Source organism: Symsagittifera roscoffensis, chromosome 4, assembly GCF_963678635.1.
Source record: "Symsagittifera roscoffensis chromosome 4, txSymRosc1.1, whole genome shotgun sequence".
NCBI classification, from domain to species: domain Eukaryota; kingdom Metazoa; phylum Xenacoelomorpha; order Acoela; family Convolutidae; genus Symsagittifera; species Symsagittifera roscoffensis.
Window position 1 is genome coordinate 8703693 of NC_087065.1, and position 25517 is coordinate 8729209.

At 32.6% G+C, this 25517-nt stretch overlaps 2 protein-coding genes and 1 long non-coding RNA gene across 3 annotated transcripts in view; 2 read left to right on the forward strand and 1 right to left on the reverse strand.

The window, feature by feature from the left end:
• Positions 1 to 5188, reverse strand: part of LOC134843530 (uncharacterized) — a 36768-nt gene extending 31580 nt beyond the window's left edge. Inside the window, exon 1 of the long non-coding RNA XR_010162599.1 lies at positions 5004 to 5188. This is a non-coding gene — a long non-coding RNA (uncharacterized LOC134843530). The remainder of the gene's footprint in view (positions 1 to 5003) is intronic.
• Positions 1 to 25517, forward strand: part of LOC134845178 (small ribosomal subunit protein eS4-like) — a 485903-nt gene that overhangs the window by 310209 nt on the left and 150177 nt on the right. The gene's annotated exons all lie outside the window — the stretch shown is intronic.
• The window catches only part of LOC134845180 (cytochrome b-c1 complex subunit 6, mitochondrial-like), a 350323-nt gene that overhangs the window by 162801 nt on the left and 162005 nt on the right, over positions 1 to 25517 (forward strand). The window lies entirely within an intron of this gene.

The following is a 25517-nucleotide window of genomic DNA, read 5'->3' on the forward strand; positions in this document are numbered from 1 at the left end:
AAATGACAAGAGGAAGAGATGCCTGGGACTTGAGATGAGAGGTCGGAAGTTCGAAGTTGCCGGATTGCTATGAGTAAAACGTGTTGAAACTCTCTCTCTCTCTCTCTCTCTCTCTCTCTCTCTCTTTGTCTTTCTAATCTCATCCGTGATATTTAGAATTGCTTTAGAAAAACTTCCAACTGTAGGCGGATTAGAAAATGATCAAAAATTTGTGGCAAAATATTTAGTTTTTGTAAACAGGATGTTGGAGGCAATTACGGCGTGTTTCTGAGACTCTTAGTTACTTTATTCAAGCAGATAACCCATTATGCTAAAAAAGGATGGGTTAATTGTATAAGATTTTGACAAGGCTGAATCACTTGGTAAAAACAAACATCTTACCTAAAAAAGGCAATTTTACGCAAAGTTTTGAGCGAGAGCATATTGATTTTATGTCGGCAATAGACAATAGACAGCAAATGCAATTACATCATCTCGTGAAAGGAGCCCCTTCGACGACTCCTTACTGTGTTAATAGCTTTTTTCTGAGAAAAAATGATCATAGATTTTTAAAACTGGATAATCCGTGGAGTATTAATCGGTTAGGGTTGAAAGTTTTTGTGTGGGACCCCCGGGAGACCCTTAACGTGTCCGGGAAAATTTGACCCTTTTTGTGACCCCGGGGTGATCTTATGTAGATCTTTCGGCATTGTGACCTTCAGGTGCAATGAAAACCTATAAAAGTAACACCGGAAACTGACCTATCCCTTAGAAATAACTACTGGGAATGTAAAGAGATCATTTAGTGAGAACAAGGTTGGATCAAAGGTTCCTGTAGGGAGTATATTAGATGCCTTGAGGCACAAACTAATATCTTGTTCCTCTATAATAGTGTTGAAGTAGTAGAAATAACCCAAGTGTATATGGTAAACAGTGATTTCAACTTAGCTTGGCGAATGAGTTTTAACAGCAAATCAACTAGGCTTAACTAAAGTTTTACCAGAAGAAAATGGAAGTAATAGAATGAGGGCTTAGAGTTTCAGTCTCCTAAATAAAATGAACCCATGGGAAAATTACTTGGCACCACGGATATGATTTTTTGCCTGCATTTGACTCCTGATGCACGAACTACCTTCCCCTGATAACTAGAAGGTCGGGATAATTAAAAAAAAGACCTTGGAAGGCTCACTTTGGAGGTTTAGTTTATTCTAAACTCTCACCCCAATCCTGGCACGCTACTGCACTCGACTTTTTGCAAAATTTTTGATACAGAATGTTTAAGTGTAGCTGAAAAATTCCTTCTCATTTACTATAGCCGCTCTCAACGAGAAAAATATTGTCTTTTTTTCACAAAATTATCATCCAAGCATATAAAAAGAAGCAAATTGAAAATTTTACAGGTAAAACTTTGAGTTGTTCTAATTTTTGTTTTATTATTTTTGTTTTAATTTGATTTGATGTTAATTTCAAGCAGAAGCATCCATTTTATCTAATCACAATACTTGTTTTTTTAATTCTCACATTTTTTGGCACATGGATAAAAATTAGTTATAAATAAAACAGCAGAAAAAATTAATTAGAAATGATGTAACAAAAAGTTAGTGATAAAATTTAAGTTGCGTATAAAAAAGACTCATTTGATTTGATAGAAACAGCAAATGGTCAATCTAAATTTGAAAAAAAAAAATTTAAATTGGTGCAAAAGTGTATAAAACTTTGTATGCGAAGTACTTTGCATCTATATTTGTATCTGAGTAAAGCAAAAAAAATCGATTGGGTTGGTTTTTATTTCTATCAACAAATTTTGTCATTTAATTAATAACTTTATCACGGATTTTTTTAATCATCCGAATGATAATTTTGGCTTGAGCTCTCAATTTAAAAGGTATGTGAGATATGCGAAATATGAAATATTTTGCACTTGAAACTGCGTTTGAGAGGAAAACTGTAAATTGAGTCAACCCTTTTTTGTACAAACACTTCAGAAACTTTAATGAGCAATCGAGTTAATGCCAAAAATCGAATTAATTTTTGTTTTGTGACGTTTATGTTTGGCTGACTAACTTTTAAACGCAAACAAGACTGCTCGTATCAGGGCGAGGCCCAGAATGTTCCGACTGTCTTTTAAGGTCTTTGGAGCAGTAATAAAATTAAAAACTAAATGAAAGAAAAAAAATGAATCGTTTTTTAAAGTTTGAGATTTTTGCGAAAATCTTCCCCCCACACGCCATATAAAGTACAAAGTGATAGATTTTGCTCCTAGTAACAAATCCTTTGAAGCAAATTCTTTTTTAAGGCAAAGGAGCCTCCTTCAACCAATTTGGAACTGTTTCTCAGGCGAATTAAATCTCCGTTCACGAGTTAATAGCGCGAAATATATCGCGCGTTTATTGTCCCAAATTGGCGATTTTTAAACCACCATAACCTTACAAAAAATATCCACAGGTGCAATATCTTTTCAAGTTTAAGCTTAAGTGAAACAATGCCTTGTGAATGATATTTAAGAATTCCTTCAAAAATGGCTAGTTAAAAAGTCGAATTTTGTCTGAAGTAAAAAAAACCACCCGAGCACGAATATTCCATTACTTTCTGAACGAAAATCAGAACAATAAAAGCTGCCGGTTCGTTCTGACTATCGATGATATCGAGGAGTAAGTATAATATGCTACGGGTGGTTTTTTTCATTCAAGCTGATGTCGCGAAGAACGTTTTGGCACCTTAGGGAGCGATCCTTCACATTTGCGTTCCGAAGAAGGTGTTCAAAGTTAGCGTTCAAAATTGAATTGATGGAAACTAACTTAGTGATAGTATGATTTCAACTACGACTCAAAATTTATCTTATTATAATTGATATCGACAGTCTAAACTTATCGTTCATCCAAAATTTTTCAGGTAAATTTAAGGTAAAGTTTAAGTAAATTTTATTTTATCTGGAGTTTATCTCAAATTTTTTGTGACTTGACTGCTTCTCAGTTTTGGTTGCAAAATATTTCCAAATATTCCACTGTCATACTTTTTTTGCGACATTGATTTTTGGTTGATCAATGCATGGGGCTTTTAAAGGCGCCCTTTGGAGCCATCATACGATAAATATGAGCAGGTAGCGCGCGCCAAAAGGAAAAAGCTCAAAAACGTTTTTTTTTCTGGCCTATATTTTGTCTGCTAAAAACAGCTTAAAAGTCATTTTTTCAAACGCTGTCCCCTTTAAAAGCTCCTGCGCAAGCTACTTTTAGACGCAATCAGGTTTTATAAATTTTATAAATAAAGCAAACCTTCTTAGATCTGTTATCAAGGTCATTGATGATTTTTTTGCACTCGTATTTCCTCAAGTAGACAAAGTATATAAGATATAGTTTCTTTCATTTCTGGTGAGCTTGAAACGCCGCAATTCGAACACCCTCCCTTAAAATTCAACCATCACCTCTGCCTGGACTGAAAATTCTGTGGAAAAGCTAGAAAAGTTAAATGAGAATTTTCCATTATTTCTGAAAAGCTTGTGTTACTAGAACTTCAATTTTTGTGGTCGAGCCCAATTATGCTAAGCTCAAGGCAACCAGTTATCTTTGTCTGAACATTATCTAACCACGAACTATATCGCGTACTAAGTAACCCAAGAAGCCAAGTTTTCAATCTGCAAACACCCTTAATTTTGCAAAAAAAACAAGCATTACGAAGCAAAACTGTGCACATGATAGGCGCAAAACTTTGGGTCTGTATAATCCTCGATTCTTCAAACATAATCAAACTTTGTCGGAACGATCAAAAAGAAAAAAACAACAAAAGAAGAACAAAAAGATGATCGTTGTTGCGGATCCCGCTTACAATTCATAAAATACACAGTTTGGCCTCGTAATTAACACAAAAAATTGATAATAAAATGTTTTCAAAACATATCTAACATTTCATCACTTATTATATATTCCTTTAACAAAATGCAAATTATTTTGTTAGATCGGCAGTAGACAAAAAATGTCTGTTTTCAGACGTCTAGCGTTTTAAACTTTCGTATAATCAAACTCAAAGTTTCTAAGAAACTCCAAAATTTATACACAAATTCAAAGTTCCCTTCCAATTTGTATGATGATTTGCTCAAACTAGATTATTCTTTTTCTGTATGTCATTGGGTTAATTAAAGTATAACTTTAATTTTTGAGTCACAGTATTAATTAAAGTATTCAGTTAATTAAAGAATTAAAAACAGATAAAAGAGAAAAGATAAAATTATTATATTTCTATATGTATGTAAATCTATTTATAAATATAAAATTTTTTTTTTTGATACAATATTTCGAACCGCGCAAAAAATTGAGGCATAGCTTTGAGTCTATTTGAAAATTTCATTAATTAGTTGGTCATTAACTAAATTGTAATTATCCAAAAACATGTGATTGAACCTGTCCAGCTCAGCTCTACAAGCGTTTTGTAAGCAAACTTGGAAAATCTGTGCTATAGGAGGACACACAATTGAAAAATCTTTTTATCCCAGCCCAAAGCAAAAATTTTGAACGCTTAATGCCATCAATACCAAGTTTTTGAGTTTTCAGTAAAAAAAACTCTCGGAGAACTAAAAACGCCCGAGCACAAATTTTTCAAAATATTCATTATCCTAAACTGGTTGGAATCTTGTGTATATTCTTTCGTAATACGTCTTTTTTCATGGGTACATTGAAGGTACACTAGAGTATGCAGGTCGTCGCAGTAACGAAAATACTCTTGTTCTATAATTTAGATGCTTCAAAAAGAAATCGTTGAATGGTTATAACATTATGAAAACTCCTTACTCGATTAAATGACTACACAAAAACAGTTTTAATTGACGAAAAAAATCTGTGATGAAAAATCAAGAGCTACAGTTGTCAAATTTTTCTGAGGTTTGGTATTTTAGAAAAACCTATTGATTGTAGGCTGTTTTTAAAGCTAAGAACAGTTTGTCTAGTTTTCTTTAGCTAATACTTCCTATTTTGTCTAGCTAATACTTACAAAATAAATCTACAATTTGAGAAACGTAGTTCTTTTGTACATACCTGCAATTTTTTTCTGAGTTTTTGTAGCGAACGATTTTTGCCAATAGAAGTTTGAGTGATAAAAATTGTACAACTTTTAGTAATTTTTTTTACGATCAATTTTTCAAGCTAAACTTGACTGAAATTTCATCCAAGGTATAAAAAATAATTATTCTACCTTAGTTTTGAAATTTTTAATCACCAAAAAAAACATCTCATTAAATTTTACAAGTGATTTTGAAGAACGTTTTTAAGGCTAAGGCTTCACTACAGTGAGAAAAATAACTCTTCCGCCTTTGTTTTGAACCTTTTGATCACTAGAAAATACGTCTCATTATTTTTTACAATCGGTTTTAATGATCGTTGTTAGGGCTAAGGCTCCACTACAAATTAGCTTCATTATTTATTTGTCAGAAAAAAATGTCTGCAATTAGGTAGATTTGAAAACGTCTTCGGATTACATAAATAACCGCACTGGAGTTTGATGAATAGTAATTGATTATATTGTCATTTTAAAACCAGTAGCCATAAAATTACGAAAGTAATCGATTAGAATCCAGCACAAAAGGATTGAAATCTTAATGTTTTTTATATCAAAATAAGCCATTATAATTAATTATAATCGGTTATACTCCATTAAAATTGGATTACAATCATAATATTTTTAACATCAATATAATCCATTATAATCGATTATAATTGGTTATAAAGAACTTTTGCGATAATAATAGTGAACTTTGAGAATTTGCTACGAATTACGTTTCATAGTCCTAAATTGTTCACATAAAATTCTATACATTTAATTTTCTCTAATTTTTCAATTTGGCAGCTTAACATTTTATTTAGCTGTGTTCTTTTTACCATCGCTTTTGTAAAAATTTACCATTCACCCTCTAGCCCCTCTCCCGCCCTTTACCCCTGGGATATGCATAAAGGTCGTGGGGGGATTGCAGGTAAATTTCCTGAGGTGGTGGTGGTAAGGTTGCGGTGGTGGGGGGAATTGGGGAGGAAGTATTTATTTATATTTATTACTCCAAGCAAGGTTGCGGAATACTTCTGGTTCATTTGTAGCTAAAACCAGTACTTTTTTATCCGGAATCTGAATCTGACTGTCTACAAGAACATTTTTGAGTCCCATCCAACTGTTATTTATCGGTCGAAGTTCAATCCAGTGAATAATGTATGCAGATCGGTCTAGAAAACAACCGATTACATTTATTTCATAGAAGGCTCGCACCAATTTGTGAACCACACTGATCTGGCGATGAGAAAACATTGATCATGAAAAAAAAGTCCAACCAATTTTGAAACAGTGACACAGCTCATCATAACATTGAGCAGGGTTAAACTCTCAGAAAATTTGCAACAGCACTTAAGCACAGTTTCGTAAATTACAAATTATAACATCAATATCTTGCATTTGTTTTGTAAGCTTCCATAAAACTATTCTCTCGTACTTTACGAGCAGGGGCCTGTCAAATTGGAACCAGTTCAAAACAAGTAAAATGATATCCAATATTATTGATAACTTTCACTGTAAAATACTTAAAACTAACCAATCATGATTCATGACTAAATCTTACGACAAATGGTAACAATGAATTTATTTTTAGTTTCAGCCAGAGAAGAACAAATTTAACTTAGAAAGAAAGCAGTTGCTCTACCTCTCCTCTAAACTAGCAAGAATACCAGTATACACTTGTATTTTGAGAAAAGGGAATATAAGAGTAAGATTAGTATCGGTATTAGATTAAGAATTTGCATGATTTGAAAAAAAGCATACATAAATTAGACATATTAGATTAGAGAAAAAACCAACAAAATGTAAAACCTAATCGAAAAATAAATTAGCTAGCTTATTTTCACGTCCCATTAAGTCTAATCAAATCAAGGCAAAAATAAAGCCAAAATCAGGTCATATCAAATACAGCAATTTAAATCTCTGCCCTGCAAAGCGAAAAGCAGACTCCGACGGTTATTCAATTTCAAAACTATCTAAGAAGTAAATTTTGATTAATTATTATACAAACTGCAAAGAATAGAGCCGTAAATTTGATTTACAAGCCGTTGTTCATAACATTATATATGATTAGTTTTAAAATTAAACACTCAGTCGACAAATAAACCCATATCTACCTCAGAACTTCAAATATGTCGTAAATATGTAAAACATTTAGTTTTCATGGTTAACAAATTCAAAAACACAAAACAAAAGTTAGTTAATGAAAATGTCTTTATTGAGTAGTTTAAGTGTGTCTTTCCTGGCTTCTCAAGGACCTTTCTATTAAATTTGTGCTTCTTCAAAAATAAACATTAGCATTTCTAAACAACTAAGTTGACTTCAAAACAACAACTTCAAAACTTTATTTGCATTTTGAACCATTTTTAAAAACATAAAAGTTTTCAATCATTTTCTATCTCCGCTTAATTTGAACCCTATTTTTATCTGTTTAAATCAAATTTTGAAGCTTCTATTATATCTTTAAAGTTTCTCCTTAAATCTATTTCCAAATTTTAATCAAAACCTTCAAGTTAACTAAATTTTAAGCCTTGGTCATCAAGGTTTTCCTTGGATCACTCAAAAAATTCAATCCCATCTCCTTATATAGTACCTACCGATCTTAAACGTCGAATCAATTTACAACTCTTATAAACGAACCAGGATTAACTGAAATTTTTCCAACAAACTATTTATTCAAATTAAGCTATACTGTGAACAACTTTGGTTACCCAATCTTCACTTGAACCCCACCTCTTTCTTGACCCAGACCTAGAACAAATCTTAGCACTAGTAACAATTATAACAGTATCTGACGATCTACTTGTGTTCTAATTATACCTGAACATTGTGGATTGATTTACTTTTCGCCAACACTCGATCTCTTATCGATCCAAGTTTAAGTAAAATTAAGTTTACTTAGATTTAAGGTTAACGCCAAATTCAATTGAGAGCAGTAAAAGTCATTCTTTTATTTTAATATACTCTCTCCCCAACCCGTCTCACCACGACAATAAAATCCGAGATTTAGGATAGCCTCACAAAATAGTAAGAACTAACTGATTACGAAAAAGAAACTGACGCCTGAATTTTGCATCAGTTATTTATGTCGAAAGGTAACTTAGGAAATAAGCTTATTTACTAAATAAACTTAAAGATAGCTTATATCAGATCAAAAAATGCAAACAAGAAAGAAGGCGATAAACTTTAATCAGAATTATATTTTAAAACTCAATTCTCTGGAACGCAAAACGCTGTTTCGGAATCCAATCTAAGAACTGTGCAAAATATGAAACTCTCAGACAAGCCAGTATGCAATCAACGATACGTTTTTAAGTCATACGCTACAACAGCATCATCTATAAAAGGAAATAAAAGCATTTATTGCCAGAAAATAGTCGGATTATTTAATTGGAATTAACCAACAAGACACAATAAAAATTACACATCAACTGACATAGCACATAAAAGTGTTTCAAAACGACAAAACTTTGACGATGGATCCATCTTCTCATTTGTCGTTGATCTCACGTTTGTCATTGATCACAAGGACAAGTGCAATTTTGCAACGATCTGATTAATAGTTTACTTCGAAAAAGAAGAAGCGCATGCTCACATAAAGTCCCCGAAACGAAAATAAAGCGACAGATACTAGATCCTTATCTACCAAGTATTAGTAACATAACCTCACAATTTGGAATAATCACTGTTGAAATTTTACCGCCAGTTTTGAACAACTAAACACCACCTGATTGAATACAAACAAAGACATAGAACTGAAACTCTGAAAAACGCTTGCAGAAATTTTCGAAATCAGTCAAAATCAAAACTCAGAAAGAGCCAGCGCAATATTCAAAAGTGATGTTTTTTCAATCATCTAGAGTTATATTTCAACATAAGACACCCATGGAATTTTCTATGTATCCCTTCCACAAACAGGCAGTAGGAACAGAAACAAACCTATTTTCACCATTTTTAGATTGAGTTCACAAAACACTTACTTATACAGAAGTTTCACAAATAATAAAATTTGATTTACAATTACTATTAGCATTGTTCATTGTAGATTTTTTTCAACAGATTCGAGATTTAATTGAACAGTTTCGAAAAAGTTTTCGCTCACACTGTGATAAAGATACAATTTTAGCAGATGAAACAATTTACGTATGGGACCCAAAACGGTATCACTAAATGTTTTTTTTAAAACATATCAAATGATATCACCAGTGCAACAATTCGATCTGACTCAGTACATAAGAAATTACCTAAGAGTAACTACAATAACGACGGATACAACACCTGTAAACTGCAACACAATCTTTTAAGATAGAACATTTAACAACAATTTAAACTCAAAATTTATGAGCACTTAAGTCAACCTAAATGGAACTTCAACGCTAAGTCATCAAGATATTCAAACACCATCATATTTCATAGATGAAGAAGTTGTCGAAATATTACCTAAAACAACACAGCAGTTTACACCATCGATACACCCAACAAAAGCTACACCTTAAAATAAGATTGAAACTCCGTTCCCACAAACAACATTGCAATCAACCAATGAACCAACAGTTTTTTCTGGCTTTTCCCACACCGATTACCAAACGTATATGCCAATAACTAAAAAGCGTTCATTGAAAAAACCAATACATACGAAAGGAAACAAGTTTGCGAACCATAATTACACTTTTTTGCCAAAATAACATTGGTAACCCAATTGCACGACCACTCGTAACAACACAGACCCAGTCTCAAGTATTTAGCTACCACCAGCAAATACCTAAAAGCCCAATAACGCAATTTACAAGTTTTACTGACAAAAAAAAACTCAGACAGATCGCACTGAGAACTGTCCATTTTTTCAACAAAAAAATATTACCCAAACAATGACCAGTTTAAAATTAACCAACGACATAATCAGAAGATAAAGGAAAGTTTCAACGAAATCAACATCAAAATAATGCTAATCACCAAAAAACCAATGGACTGATAAATATTAACAAAATGATATTTTTCAACCAAGTATTTTTTAACATTTTGCCAATCGATCAAGACCACAGCAAACACAACAGAAATTTCCTATAGAACCAAGTGTCGCACAAATAAGTCATATTGTACAATCACAGTATCCAACAAACACTCAAGGCCACCAACCTGAATCAATGAGAAAACCCATTACCTTATTGAAAACATTCGAAAACATGAAATTAGCAGGAATCGACTTACAAATTTCACACAAATACCCCATACAGCAGAATTACTTCAAATGACGATAAATCTATACCTTATGCGTGAATCATCTCTAACATAAACTAAACCACTATTTGTTTTTACAGTATCAGACACTGAATACTTAGTAGAAGACTATGTAAAAGCTGTCACAGCCAACTGAAAACTAAATATAGGCCCCTAACCTAGAGAAATACTGCTCCATCGAAATTACGTACACAGAAGTTCAGTGTACGTATCGAAGTTCAGTGACGTACAGTTATCAAATATCAAAGTTCAGTGACGTACAGTTCTAACATAAAAGATTTTTTAGTTCTACCTATGGAAATTGAGTCCGATTTGAAACGTTTTACATAAGCTTTTTCAAAATTAATTGTCTCAAGAAAAGAACAACATCACGGAGTTTTATGCAACGAATATATTAGACTCCTGAATGAAAATATAGTGCAACTCAAGGGAAGAATAGACACTCTGGTATGAAAAAAATATCATACTCCTCAAATACACATGATTATATGAACATAAAATTAACATAAAATCTAATGAGTACGTTACGTCACAATTAAGGAGAATAAAAAAGAAGAGAGCATCACATCCATCATCAGTTTGCAAGCCAGATATAAGTTTCCGAAAACTTGTAGAGAAATTGGAACAAGCAAAAATCACACTGAAATTAGAAGAATTAGAATTTTTTTTTTACAATATCTGAAAAACATTCAGACATCTGCGTCTTATATAAAACTATTCAAGAATCAGACAGTGAGGTAGCAGAAAAAATCACTCAATCTCACATTATATACATAAAAAAAACCCATAACAAAAAGAGAACCCTCATCCAAAAAATGGTGTAATTATTGCCGTAGATACGGCATAGCATTGCTGAATTTATATCAAAACAGTAAAATAAGTAAAACAAAAAACCAAAACAAAAAGAAGCAAACAAACATTTTTACCAATACATGAAAAAGACTAAAATCTACCAAACAAAAGTATTCCGGGTAACAAAAGCTCAGGAAATCAATTCCCTTCTAGCTATTGTAACTGTAGATCACAATCACCACATGTCAACAATTCTCGGGGCACATCAAAAAGTATTTCAAATTATTTTTTCAAAACAGTTATAGCCGCTCAGATAGTCACAATAGCCAAAACAGAAACCACTACTTAAAATCTTTTTCTAATACAAGTAACTATTCTAAATATCAAAGAAACCGTTCGTATTCCAACAACTGCAACCGATATTTCTCAATTGACCGTTCATTGATAAGAGAACTACAAAATTTTCAAATTTCAATTCGAATAACAGAAATTACCTATAACAACAGACCTTGTGAACATTCAAAACATTACAGAAATAGTATCAACAGCTACCAAAATAGATCAAAAAATTGTTATCAGTCACCACCTCGAAACAACTCACAGCATCCATATCGACGAAATGAAAACTATAGAAGTATTACGCAAGAATATCAACGACAAAATAATCAGGTACAAGCTACAGTTGAAACAACTCGAGACCCACTAGAAGTAGGAAACACAGACACTTCACAAATGCAATTATATCATATATATTGTGAAAACATGGACGACTAAAGAGAAAACGCAAACAGTTTAGTTTTCAATATGTTAAAATTAGAACAAGAATATGAAATACACTTTATTTGGATCACTACTAGTTCGAATATCCCGATATGAACCTTAACAAAACTAACAAAGAACAACAAATGACATGCTAAATTATACTACACTTTGTCAAAAGTCATGCCAAAACAAATAATATTAACAAAATAGAGCATCGAAAAAACCTCTATCTAAACTTAAACGTTGGACATTTACCCCTTTTCATTGATACATTTATGATCAAAACACAAAAAAATTGTACATGCCCGGCTTTGAATTCAGATCAATCCGTAATTTGTTTCGAGTAACAATCTCATCAATCAAATAAGCAGAAATTACAGATACAGATTGCATCAAGTTACTTCTATTCAACGATTCTCCTTACAAAATCACACATCTGTTAGGATTACTAGGATATTGCGAAACAAACGCAAGACTGCGTCCAGTTCAAGAGAAACGAATACTTAACCTACCATTTTTTACAAAGAAAAACCAAAAATTAATGTAGTAACAGAACCGAAACGGAGCACCGATGACTTCACAAAAACTAAAACTCCGTGTTTTAAAGTTCTACATCTTTCACCATTATATCTTACACTTAAAAAGCAACGTGCAAGTAAAATTCCTAAGCGTTTTCAAGACGAAGTAAACAGACTTTTAGATATTCTCAATTTAATTGAAATTATTTCGCCAGATAACAAAGAAGAATAACCTAAGAAAATCCGTTTATGAAACCAGCTACAATATTAACGAAAAGTAAATCCCCTAAAATAGTACTAGACGCTAAATATTTAAACTCTCTGATCAATGAACTCAAATGCAATTGACTAATGCGATACCACTAACTCTCAAAAAAATAAATGGACAAAACTACCGAACAGTAGACATGAACATTGCATATAACCAAATGCCTCTAGATGTACAATCACGCCACTTAACACAATTCGTTAAGGGAAATCAACAATACGACGTTTTTACAGTATTCTACGGTATTTCATAGGTCTAGCAGTTTTCACATTTTCATGAAAAAAACTTTCCGAACATTAATATTTAGACGATAATTCATAAAATTACAAACAAATTCAGAAATCTTCAAAGTTTAAGAAAAATATCATATCAAAACTTACCAAAGGTTATAATGAAAGCAGCTCCAGAAAATCTTTAATCGCTGTTTCTTTAATCGCGGTAAATTTTCATGCCATATCATCGAAGTACAAAAGCCAAGTTTAGATGCAATTTTGAAACTGCAAACTTCATCTAATAAAAAGAAAACACAAGAATTTTTTGGAATGTCAAATTTTTAAAGCAAATATGTGCATAAAAAGCAACTATATCTTAGACCGGTTTATAACAACCTACGTCAAAAGAACCAGTTTGAATTGACACTTCAGCATCAAAAACGACTCGAAGAAATTAAAAACCTCATAAGAGCAATAAATCCTAAAAACTATCCCAGATCCAAATCAACCATTTTATGCAAGGTGCGATGCATTCAACTTTGAAGTCGTCCCAACTTTTCTGAAATCACACCACGGAAAAAAAAACGAGTTTGATATCCGCACAATTTTAAGACTCTTCACACAAGCAGAACTCAGATTCTCTACACTTTTGAGAGTCTTTAGATTTCAGTTAAATCTGATTAATTTTCTGAATTCACACATAATTCAGACAGCAGGTAGAAATCATGCTTTAACAGATAAATTTAGTATAGTTTCACCGCCAGAATTGTTAACACGAAAAGTGACAGTCGAAATATAAGAAAAGCTTCAATTCTTTTTTGCCAAAGATAAACAAAAAAAACAATCAGAATACAAGTATGAAATAAAAACTGACACAGATAACAAACAACTAAATCACTTACAACGTTTTCCACCTAATTGGAAATGTCAAAATAACCATTTTGAAGTCAATTAAACAGGAAAAGCACATTTAATGCCATACCATGGTCTTCATGAATGATCGATAGTATTTAGTTAAAAACATCAAAACAATTTCCACAGTGTAATAAATAGTTTCCTTTACTAGAAAAACTAGATTTAAGTGATAGAATCAAATTAGCAGGACCATCAGATTTTAACACGAATTTATCAACAATAGATAAAGTGTTTGATTCAAAAGAACCTGTCGTTAACATACCACTAACATGTCAAGAGATACAGAATTTTTTTTTAATCCTATACATTAAAACTCATAAGAGACCTACTCAAAAAAGATCAATATCTTGACCCTGTAATTCGCCAATGGAAATTTTGGCATAAATATAAAACTAAATCCAAAAAATCCGATGTCACCATCCTAGGAAACAAAACCTTACTCCAATATTTCCAAAAGTTTAACAATACCCAAAGATGAAGAGTCAGATATAACAGAATATCTTCACACAGATACTAAAGTACCCTGTCTACCGCTAAAATTATTATAAGTAGCATTTTACCCATCACACTCTTCCAAAACGAAAAAACAATTTCTTCGGAAAGAAAAACTTATCAAATTTTTACTCATTTTTTAACACACCAAACGCACCAGTATGGATAAAAGTACTTTGCAGTATTCAAGGATATTGTCAACCATCAAAAGGCTCCATTTGTTATAATTTACTACCCTACACTCAAAATGAAGATCATTTTCATGAACCGCAAGTTTTAAAATTAGATTTCGTTACCCAGCCCGAATGGACTTTAAAAATTGATAAAATACACAATGAAAATTACAAAAAGTTTCAAAGAATTTACTAGTGAACCCCAGTACAAACCAACATATAACATATACACACCACTACCACAAAACCTGAACAGAGCCACACTTCAAAGTCAAAATCAGAACCCTAATACCGAAATTGACCGACAAAAAATTCATTCACGACCAAACAGGATTTTAACAACACCACGAGTTCAATTCACCATGCCCTCATCACTTATCTCAACTCTTTTAATCTCTAAATCATTACACGGTTCATCAGCCTTTAAACTTCAGTTTACAACAAAACACACCAAATACTCCATCAGGCTACTAAGGTTCAACACCAACTCAGAGAAAACCAGTTTAATCCCTCATTCTCTTCAAAAAGACTCCAGCTTTGGATGAGCTACACATTCTCCCAAGGTGAACCAAACCTGGCATCCTTCAGATACAACGTCATTACCCCACCAAAAACAACATTTTCCCTACCATCAACACCTTCCGTTTTAATTATATCTTCTTTCAATGTTTTTTCAGTAAATTTCGACGTCATCTAATTAACAGATATCAAAAACTTTAAATTACAAATAAATAGCTACGATTAGATTGAAATACTTTTGCAGCACCACTTTTTTTTGGTCAACGAACACTGCCTCATTCGGACATTATAGTTCAATACTTGCCTCCTCCTTTTTCCTGCTTAGAATTAATTGATAAATATGATAGATAAAAAAAAGACCGATGCATCTGTTTAGAATCCAATTTCAGGACTATCATTCATTTGTTTCCTCTAAAAATTTCAACAGTTAATTACTTTTACTTCTCTGTACAGCTAGAACCAACAATTCACCCGGCTCATCGAACAGAACCATAGGAAATTTTAGTGACTCACTATGGTTGCGAAGACAATCAACAAAAAACACTTCAGAAATACGCAATAAAACAAACTACACAATGCATATCAGAACCCAAGCAGTCGAAACAACTAGTGTAATTGCAGCACTTAACGCAAAAGCTCGCGCTACAACCCTCACAGGTTAAGAATTCACAGAGATTTTTTTAGAAAGAAAGAAAAAACATTGTTCACAAGTCTCCAACGGTAACAAGAATAGACTCGACCATGAATAGCACTACCAAAATAATAATGAAATAATAGTACATGTTAACCCCAAGATACAAAAAGAAAACTCTGTAAAAAAAGTATTCTGTGAAATTACAAAACTTGAACGCAAGTAATTTTCCAAAGTCGACACACCAATATCAACTTGATCAAGAACAAGACCGTATACAACTAGATGGAATTCCTCTACCATGGTGAACACGGACGAATAACTTACGATGTTCAAGATAAAAGTTGGATACACCACATTGCAACGAATGATCCATCCAAGTGTGAAGCTAGCACGAAAGTTTCAGGATACCAAGAAATATTGTTTCTGATGAACACAGACACTTCACAAATGCAATTATATCATATATATATATTGTGAAAACATGGAGGACGAAAGAGAAGACGCAAACAGTTTAGTTTTTAATATGTTAAAATTAGAACAAAAATATGAAATACAGTTTATTTGGATCACTATTAGCTCGAATATCCCGATATGAACCTTAAGAAAACTAGCAGAGACCAACAAATGACATGCTAAATTATACTACACTTTGTCAAAAGTCATGCCAAAAAAAAGATTTGCAACAAAATAGAGCATCGAAAAAACCTCCACCTAAACATAAACGTTGGACAATTACCCCTTTTTTTAGAAAGTGAAAAATGCAAAAACTCTTGAACACCAGACCTTGAAATTGGTTTCTTAATAGATACAGGAGCAAAATGAACTATCATGAACATCAAAACATGGAATAAAACACAATACCTTATAAAGCAAGTTACTATAGAACAAGGTACAAATTTAAAAAATAATGGATATAATAATTTCTAATTCATACCAACGAAAACAATGGAACCAAACAAATTTCTAGAACAATCCTTTAAACAAATATTTCATAACCCAGATATCAAACACAACATAATAGATATACCAAAAATATTACTAAATGAATACCATTAATAGTTTAATATGTAGTAAACTACAGACTAAAGCTAAATGTACACGAAAAAAGACCATTCGCTTAACATTTTTTAACGAATTAAACTGCAACCTCCATTTTTCTCGAATTTATGCACTATATACAACATTATTTGAAACACTTAACAAGATATACGTACAATTTTTCAATCACTCAAATTCATCGATACATTTATGATCAAAACACACAAAAGTTGTACATGCCCGGCTTTGAATTCAGACCAATCCGTAATATGTTTCGAGTAACAATCTCATCATCAAATAAGCAGAAATTACAGGTACAGATTGCATCAAATTACTTCTATACAACGATTCTCTTTACAAAATGACACTTCTGTTAGGATTACTAGGATATTGCGAAACAAACGCAAGACTGCGTCCAGGTCAAGAGAAAACAATACTTAACCTACCATTTTTTACATAGAAAAACCAAAAATTATTTAGTAACAGAACCGAAACGCCGCACCGATGACTTCACCAAAAACTCCGTATTTTGAAGTTCTACATCTTTCACCATTATATCTTACACTTATAAAGCAACGAGCAAATAAAATTCCTAAGCGTTTTCAAGACAAAGTAAACAGACTTTTAGATATTCTCAAACTATTTCACCAGATAACAAAGAACAACAACCTAAGAAAATCCGGTTATGAAACCAGCTATAATGTTAACGAAAGGTAAATCCCCTAAAATAGTACTAGACGCTAAATATTTAAACTCTCTGATCAATGAACTCAAATGCAATTGACTCATCGAACCGATACCACTAACTCTCAAAAAAATATATGGACAAAACTACCGAACAGTAGACATGAACATCGCATATAACCAAATGCCTCTAGATGTACAATCACGCCGCTTAACACAATTCGTTAAGGGAAATCAACAATACGACGTTAATACAATTTTCTACGGTATTTCATAGGTCTAGCAGTTTTTCACACTTTCATGAAAAAAACTTTCCGAACATTAATATTAAGTAAAAATTTAATCTCATATTTAAACGATGTCTTCATAAAATTACAAACAAAATCAGAAATCTTCAAAGTTTGAGAAAAATATCATATCAAAACTTACCAAAGGTTAATATGAAAGCAGCTCCAGAAAATCTCATTGTTTCCTTACTCGCGGTAAGTTTTCATGCCATATCATCGAAGTACAAAAGCCAAGTTTAGATGCAATTTTAAAACTGCAAACTTACTCTAATAAAAAGAAAACACAAGAATTTTTTGGAATGTCAAATTTTTTAAGCAAATATGTGCATAAAAAGCAACTATATCTGAGACCGGTTTATAACAACCTACGTCAAAAGAACCAGTTTGAATTGACGTTTCAGCATCAAAAACGATTCGAAGAAATTAAAAACCATAAGGGCAACAAATCCTAAAGACTATCCCAGACCCAAATCAACCATTTTATGCAAAGTGCGACGCATTCAACTTTGGAGTCGGCGCACTTTTTCTGAAACCACACCACGGAAAAAATAAAACGAGTTTCATATCCGTACAGTTTTAGGACTCTTCACACAGGCAGAACTCAGATTTTCTACACTTTTGAGAGTATTTAGAAGTCAGTTAAATCTGATGAAATTTCTGAACTCACACATAATTCAGACAGCAGGTAGAAATCATGCTTTAACAGATACATTTAGTATAGTTTCACCGCCAGAATTATTAACACGAAAAGTGACAGTCGAAGTATAAGAAAATCTTCAATTTTTTGCAAAGATAAACATTAAATCAATCAGAATACAAGTATGAAGTAAACACTGACACAGATAACAAACAACTAAATCACTTAGAACGTTTTCCACCTCATTTGAAATGTCAAAATAACTATTTTGAAGTCGAATAAACAAAAAATCACATTTAATGCCATACCACGGTCTTCATGAGTAATCGATAGTATTTAGTTAAAACTATTAAAACATTTTCCACAGTGTAATAAATAGTTTCCCTTACTAGAAAAACTAGATTTAACAGATAGAATCAAATTAGCAGGACCATCAGATTTTAACACGAATTTATCAACAATAGATAAAGTGTTTGATTCAAAAAAACCTGTTGTTAACATACCACTAACATTACCACTAAATTTTTTTAACCCTATACATTAAAACTCATAACAGACCTACTCAAAAAAGATCAAAATCTTGACCCTGTAATTCGCCAATGGAAATCTTGGCATAAATATAAAACTAAATCCGAAAAATCCGATGTCACCATCCTAGGAAACAAAACCTTACTCCATTATTTCCAAAAGTTTAACAATATCCAAAGATGAAAAGACAGATATATAAGAATATCTTCACACAGATACTAAAGGACCCTGTCTACCGCTAAGTTTATTATAAGTAGCATTTTACCCATCACACTCTTCAAAAACGAAAAGACAATTTCTTCGGAAAGAAACACTTATCATATTTTTACTCATTTTTTAACTTACCAAACGCACCAGTATGGATAAAATTACTTGGCAGTATTCAAGGATATTGTCAACCATCAAAAGGCTCCATTTGTTATAATTTATCACCCTACACTCAAAATGAAGATCATTTTAATCAACCGCAAATCTTAAAATTAAATTTCGTTACCCAGCCCGAATGGACTTTAAAAATTGATAAAATACACAATGAAACTTACAAAAAATTTCAAAGAATTTACTACAAAAGAAAAAAATTCAACCACTTTCGAGTTTTATACCAGCTTTAAATCTAAAAATAGGAACATGTTGTACTAATTCCAAATTTTACAACGAATCTCAAAAACATTACAACCAATTAGAAAAGGAACATATCAATTCATTGAAAAAAGCCGCAGACGTAACATACAAATTAATTACAAATCCAATATTAAAAATATTAACCATGTAATCAATTCTCATTATCTTCAAACACATTTGAAAGTATAAGTATTCTCCACAAAAGTTATTTGAATTATAAAAGAAACAGTAAGTTAGTCTTTTTCAAATGATCAGAATCAACAATTAATAAATATATTTTTCAAAAACTTTCATCCAACACTCAACCAATCGCAACACTTGAAATTGTTGTATTGTTTATTCGCCACCTTATTTTTTTAGATTATTTTTCACTTGTTTTTTGCTACTAACGTTTTTTCTCTTTGAAAACTTTAATAAATATCATATAGTAAGTTTAAACCCGAACGTATCAATCACTACAAAATTCACCTTATTGAACACAATAAGATTCAAAATCCCAAAAAGAAAGTAAGTAAAAAAATCTGAAGCTAAAAGTTTCTACGATCACTCAGCCGAAAGATAATCTACACTACGAAAAACAGGTGATCTTTCAATGAATAAAAACAAGAGCTAGCAACCTTATATCCAAACCTCCAGACTTCTATTCACCATAATTTCTCCATACCCGACCCACTCGTCGAAAAATATTAAATAATCCAATCCCATTCGATAAAACTCTAAAAAAAAACTAGGCTTTCGGAAAATCAAAATCCTTTTCCAAAATCTCAATTTACAGTCATTCTTTCAAACTTCCAAAACACATTTGAAGTTTTTTCTTACAAAATTTATCATTTTTGGTGCGATATTTTAAAATTGATGATGGTCATTTTTCTAGCTTTTTAATTACAGTTTGCGAGTTTTTATTTTTTTTTACAAACATTTTATTACCCTTTTCCCAAACTACCGACAACTTAACTAGGTTTCTTAGCAATACACTTTCTTCTAAATGAAAAAATTTTCTCAACAAAAAAGACCTCCTCACTCTTTTTGTCATTTTTCTAACAGAAATAGCTTCCTTCATACTGAACTTTTATTAGTGACTTAAGAAAGCACTAACTGCATTCATCCTAGCAATTGCCTGAGTAATCACTTCTCTTGAACAATACTAACACTAGAAATCAATTCAAGTTTCATCGAAAACTTCCAAAAACAATTATCAAAATTGCTCATCCAACCCCAAACACAGATTAACCATTTGCTAACCCATTCCAAAACCCAAAAGAAAACCCCCGTACAACCCCTACTACTTCACCTCAATCGTTTCAGTCTCAAACAACTACTCGAATATCATACATAGAAAAATCATATACCTTTGAAGATAGACAAGCACTTTTATCAGAACCATTAACACCAGCTCATCACAACGCACCCCAAAATAAACCCCAGTACAAACCAACATATAACATATACCCACCACTACCACAAAACCTGAACAGAGCCACACTTCAAAGTCAAAATCAGAACCCTAATACCGAAATTGACCGACAAAAAATTAATTCACGACCAAACAGGATTTTACAACACCACGAGTTGAATTCACCATGCCCTCATCACTTATCTGAACTCTTTTAATCTCTAAACCATTACACTACAACATACCCCCTCAGCCTTTAAACTTCAGTTCACAACAAAACACACCAAATACTCCATCAGGCTACTAAGGTTCAACACCCACTTCTGAACAACTCAGAGAAAACCAGTTTAATCCCTCATTCTCTTCAAAAAGACTCCAGCTTTGGATGAGCTACACATTCTCCCAAGGTGAACCAAACTTGGCATCCTTCAGATAAAACGTCATTACGCCACCATAAACAACATTTTCCCTACCATCAACACCTTCCGTTTTAATTATATCTTATTTCAATGTTTTTTTTTAGTAAATTTCGACGTCATCTAAATAACAGATATCAAAAACTTTAAATTACAAATGAATAGCTACGATTAGATTGAAATACTTTTGTAGCACCACCTTTTTTTAGATCAACAAAAATTTGAACAGTCTCGCCAATCATCCACGAACACTGCTTCATTCGGACATTATAGTTCAATACTTGCCTCCTCCTTTTTCCTGCTTAGAATTAATTGATTAATATGATAGATGAAAAAATGACCAATGCATCTGTTAAAAATCCAATTTCAAGACTATCATTCACATTTTTCCTCTAAAAATTCCATCAGTATTACTTTTACTTCTCTGTACACCTAGAACCAACAATTCACCCGGCTCATCGAACAGGATCATAGGAAATTTTAGTGACTCACTATGGTTGCGACGACAATCAACAAAAAACACTTCAAAAACACACCATAAAACAAACTACAAAATGCATATCAGAACCCCAAGCAGTCGAAACAACTAGTGTAATTCTAACACTTAACGCGAAAGCTCGCGCTACAACACTCACAGGTTAAGAATTCACAGAGATTTTTTAGAAAGGAAAAAAAAATATTGTTCACAAGTCTTCAACGATAACAAGAATAGACTCGACCATGAATAGCACTACCAAAATAATAATGAAATGATAGTACATGTTAACCCCAAGATACAAAAAGAGAACTCTGTAAAAAAGAGTTCTGTGAAATTACAAAATTTAAACGCAAGTAAATTTCCAAAGTCGACACATCAATATCAACTTGATCAAGAACAAGACCGTATGCCACTAGATGGAAAATTCCACTACCATGGTGAACACGGACGAATAACTTAAGATGTTCAAGATAAAAGTTGGATATACCACATTGCAGTGAATGACCCATCCAAGTGTAAAGCTAGCACGAAAGTTTCAGAATACTACAACTCGAACAAGTTCAACTTACACGTGACTTATGGTAGTATATTAAAACAAAGAGTTTGCTTGCCCCGCAAAAAAGATCAAGGATATTGCGACCCTACCACTCGCACCCAGGCAATCCTTGTTTGGTTTCCTGAAGACACATGTACTACCATTCAAGTTGCTAAAACGCAAGCAAGAATGATTAAATTCGAAAAAAAGTCTTAACCGAATTTATACCAATTGAACAAGTAAATCAAATTAAAACAAAATCAGCTTAAAATACTCAACAAAACATACAAGGTATGAAAATAAAATGGACTTTTTTCAATTATATCCTGAAATTGACTGAGCATGCAAATTTTGAAAACCCTTATCTAGAAGCAGTACTGTGGAATATTAGTCAAAGATGAAAAAAAATTTGATTTGAAAACAGGAAAGTTCACAATTATAAATTAAAACAAATCGGTACAAATCAAAACAAAGGTGTTTGAAACTTTTATATACCGGTCACACTACAAAAAACCCTCGAAAACTACTGTGAACTAGAAAGAACACAAATGTTACAATCACTAGCATTAGCAGTATTGAATATAACTTATCCATGATAATTACTCTCAATCAACCGCTAAATTTTATTGATTACGAAGGAAACATCAAAAAACATAATCCTGCAAGCATACGCGCATTGCTAGAAATCCTAATACCAATTTACAATCCACACGAATAAACTCTGAATCAGATACGCACCATCGTATCCCTACACAACAATTTCAAGAACTTCTCGCAAAGATGGACACTATGCAAAGGCAATCTATCGATCAAAACCTTAAGAAATTTGTTGAAAAAATTCTTAGGTACTCAGACACTTACAAACAAAGTTACAGTAGATAATTTGAAGAATTTGAAGATTATATTTACCTCAACAGATAAAAATATCTTCTGCAATTTATATTTACACATATCTCTCCGATCTATATTTTTAAACTTTTTTACATCCACAAAAAAAACAACTACTAGCATTTTAGAGGGCCATAATACATTCTAGAAAGATTGACTATATTATACGCAATATTCGTTTCCATAGGTTTTTTTACTTTCACTTCCTAAGGGAAAATACAACCGTTTTGCATTTTATACAACAGTTATTAGACGCCAGACAGATTATTATTAGCAGGATTTTTGAATATTTCTCATCATCTATCAATACAAAACTATTAGACGCACAAATTAGCGAATACAACATGCAATTATTGTCAAAGTTAAACACATTGGATACTCCCTAAGACAATAGAAACACTACACCCACAGCACCATCCTATTTACACAATTTGTCAAATAAAAGTCAATTACAAACAGCACCACAAACAACTAGGACTACATTTTTATTAGCATCCTAAATCCAGAAGAACAGAGATAAACAAAAAAAAAACACATTTCACATGAAGCATATCAGCCAAAAAATACTGTTGGAATATATAAACTAATAATAGAACAACCTCTTACAAAAAACTCCGTTTTTAAGAACAATAATGTTTTCAGCCCCCGATGAGCCGCCAAGTTGTATCCCTCAACCATTCTCTCTCTTATCCCTCCAACCTCGAACGACAATACTCTGTCATTTCCATTTCCGTTCTCACTTCTTTTCCCTTGCCAGTTTTTTTCATCATTTTTTCAATCTTCTCGTCTAACTCACCTCACATGCACTCCGATGATTCTATTTAAACGGTTCTGATAATCATAACTCTCTAAATAATCCCACCATTGACCCCCATGACAGTTTTTTAGAATCTGAACCAAGTCCCACTATCTTCTCCCAACCAACTTTTGTCCCCGTAACTCCCCCAACTCTCGCAATAAATCTACTTCTTCCAGTTCCTCCTACACTAATGCAACCCCCATTCTTTCGCTTCTCTCCATTAAAATCCCTGACACTCACAAACCTACGATATACGGCCAACTGGAATACGACCACGACGACTAGATTCAACACCAACAGCAAATTCGTCACACTAACCGACAACTTAATATCCACCAACGAACCTTCAGCTTCACTGTCGGAAACGTCCACATCATCCAATAAAAACATTCCTACTCATGCACATTGCACCCTCATTAAGAGAAAGTAGCCTACTCACCCGCTACTTACACCTATGTACTTACTATACCGAATGTCACCATCACTAGTCATTCGTAGTAAACAAACTAGACATAATACCACTACACAGTTTGTACTTGAAAACCTCCCAGTTTTTCCTGAATACTCCTATCATAAAACCGAAGAACAAAACTAACACGACACCGTTTTAGAGGAACATTCCCTCCTTCCTACCCTTTCCTGGATATCATTTTTAAATTTCACTAACCCTTTGCAACTACCAAAACGAAGAAACGAAGACGATTAATTTTATGCCACTTTAATTTTTTTAATCAGCTACTAACGCACCAAAACTGATTGAATTTAATCATATTGGACTAACACAAGTCTTTCGTTTCTTTATCGCACAAAAACCTAAGCCATTTCACATCAAGCACTACGATATTCATACGCTGTACAGTCATAGGCGATATGGAAGAGTCATCATACTACACAGATCCATTTACTCTGATAGCACCAACAAAATCTTTGATCTTGTTATTGACCACGCACTGCGAAAAAAAATTTGGACCATTTCTCACTAAATTTAATAATTTTCAACTCACCTTTAACATTCTAACTCAAAAGAACGCGACATCAACTGCTCGCAAGAAGTAAAGCCAAAAACAAAGCTCACTCACACCCATGATTTCTATTGCATTACTCAACGACACTTTTTACAAAACTCCACTATACTAATTTTAACCACGAGCTCTATAATTTCATACAAAATACTCACCACGCATTTACCGCTACACTCCTGAAAAAGTCAACATCTTCATTGAACTTCCTTGGCCACTTTTAGGCCCAAAAAATGTCATTCACACAATCGGAAAACTTTCAACTCACAATTGAAACTATCCTCCCCAATGTTTATTTTTCGGAACCTGATCAAAATTAGTTTGAAGATATATTTTAACAATTAACTCTCCATTTTTTACTCACCATTTTTCCACGTGTGTCTCAATAGTTGCCTTTTTTTATTTCAGCAGTAGTTTCTGAAAACAAAAAAAAAATCAAAATCAAATTTGAAACCTTTGTAATATTTTTAGGTCAACCATATTAACTGTTTGTTGTAAGTTATAAAATGCAGTAAAACTTATACACATGAATAAATTCATAAAGTTATGTTGTAAAATTGCCATACGAAGCATTGATATAATTGTGAAAACTGAATTGAGATAAGAACTACCCTTTTTGTTTCTATATTTGGTAATTTTCCCCAATTTTCTAATCGTCTCGGCCATAATT